Raw genomic sequence first — 2444 nt, 5'->3', positions numbered from 1 at the left:
TTGTCACTTGTAACCATCATAAAGCAGATATATTGCTTTATTTTTCTGCCCTAAACAGGACAAATTAGTTGCCATTTCATACCAGTATATTGTTTGCTTGGGATTCACTTCCTTAATCCATCATGTAGCTATATTAAAAGCAATCTCAGGAAGAAAGATCACTAATCTGTTTTCCTCAAGTATTTAACTCTGATTTTCTTAAGCAAAGGTCTCATTACTGACAAGAGTAGCAAAAAATCTGAATTTCATGTGAGTGCAAAAAAAAACCCTCCAAATTTCTCATGTTCACCTGAATGGATGGATCAAGGCTAAATACAGCCTGTAGCAGTCAGAAATGCTGTGAAGTTAAATCACTTCCAAGGAGGGTGGTATATTATATTGCTGGAAAAATGCTGTCGCTACTTCCACACCTCATCTTGATGAATTATGGGCAGGATGGGGGATTTTCAAAACAAAGCATTGGCCACACTGTTTCCATTGAAGTCAATCAGAGTTTACCCATTGACTTCAGTAGGAGCAAAGATAGGCCAAAGCTTAATGCTTTTAAATCTCACAGGGGTAATTTAAAATTACATGAGGATATAACTCAAATGATCACAGCCCAAATCCCTGCCTGTAAAATATCTAAATTAAACATAAAATGCTGCCTCAGTGGCTTTCCCTTGTTTTGTCACCTCAGTAACTCCACTCATGTTGATATTTTATGCTTATCTGTATATAAGAAGTTGTAAGTGCCGTGGTGCATTTTTATTTACTTGTAAAGTGTCTTGAATGCCTATGATGCTTTGTAAGTAATACAGGGAGGGCCCAGTTCAGTAAGGAACTTCAGCACACACATGTAACTTTAAGTATAAGCATTCCCATTGACGTCAATGGTTAAAGTTAAGATTGTTCGTAAGAGCTTTGCTGAACTGGAACCTTGGGATCTGGCATCAATGAAGTGAGTGAAAGTTTTGCTATCAACTTCAATAACTCAATCAGGTCATTAAGAATGTCACACACAGCCAGATTGCCATCACTTTCCTCACCTTTGGTGCACAGAGTCTCCTTGGTTTCAGTGGGATTAGTCATGGCAGTAATCACTTAACAAAGTGAGTAAGGGGTTCACAGGCTGTCCCATAACTATTAGCATTTTGGAGATGGAGTAAACTTTTGTCAACACGACTGAATTTCCACCAGTAGCAGGGCTTCTTGGAGTCCCCTTGTCAGCCTACTTTGACCTTTAGCAGCAGGTTCCAATGTCTTAGACTTTCCGTTATTCACCAACCAGGGGGTTCTGAACTTTGATTTTTAGTTCAAATGAAAATACTTCCCATGATTTTTATAAATTAATGGTGCTGTATTTCCTGTTAGACCTTATATGAATAATATTAATAAAATTATTTTGGCTAGATTCCTTTCGTGAAATTGGGGAAGCACAGTAACAAAGGAGGCAACAACGAGGTGAGCAAGACTGCACACCTCAGGCTGCTAAGAACAGAACAAACTCTCTGTCCTGCTATTGCATAGAAGAGCTAAAGCACTAGGGATTTGATCCTATAAAGTACTGATCTCTCTGAATCCAACCCAGCAAAGCATATAATTCAGACTACTCACATGCTTAAAGTTAAGTACCTGCTCAAGTGATTCGCTGGCTCTGTAAGAAGTGACAATCTTCATGCCCAACTTTGAGTTTGATCATACAAACATTTACTCACAGATGTATCTGTTGCTCAAATAAGTAGTTGGTAAAGTCAATGAGACTACTCAAACAAGTGCAGACTAGTCTTGTGAATAGATTTCTAGGATTGGGCTTTTTATTGTAGAATATATAATTGGGTTCCTCCCAATTTCAAACACAATTTACTACCCAAACTAACATCACGTATCTGAACAGCTCTGAACCTTGGAAACGTTAAGATCAGAATCTGAACCTGGGTTTATTTCTTGTTGTTAGCGCCTTTTATAATCTGCCTCATATCAGGTGGAGAATACTCAGACTGAACATTTATCATGATATTTTAAATGGAATACAGTTGGAAAGGCCCACGAAGGTGACTTGCATTTTGCTGTAAATGTGGTTTTGCATATTCTCAAAAAGAAGTTAGTAAAACAAATACAGAGACAAGATGTCTTTAAAATATATATAGGGACAGTGAACTATCATAGAAGATCAGGATTAGAAGGTCATCTAGTCCAACCCCCTGCTCAAATCAGGACCAATCCCCCATTATTTTCTTGCCTCAGATCCCTAAATGGCCCCTTCAAGGATTGAGCTTACATCCCTGGGTTTAGTAGGCCAATGCTCAAACCACTGAGCTATCTCCCCCATCTACCATCAGTAGTAAGTCCCTTGTAAAATATGAGACCTTACTTTGAGCTTTATAGTACTTTTTGGACCTCCTTAGGCTAAATCAAAAGATTTTTTGATGTGGGGATCGGGCAGTTCCCATTGGTCAAGCAGT

The sequence above is a fragment of the Gopherus flavomarginatus genome, chromosome 1, assembly GCF_025201925.1.
Source record: "Gopherus flavomarginatus isolate rGopFla2 chromosome 1, rGopFla2.mat.asm, whole genome shotgun sequence".
Lineage (NCBI taxonomy): Eukaryota > Metazoa > Chordata > Testudines > Testudinidae > Gopherus > Gopherus flavomarginatus.
This window is presented reverse-complemented; position numbering follows the sequence as displayed.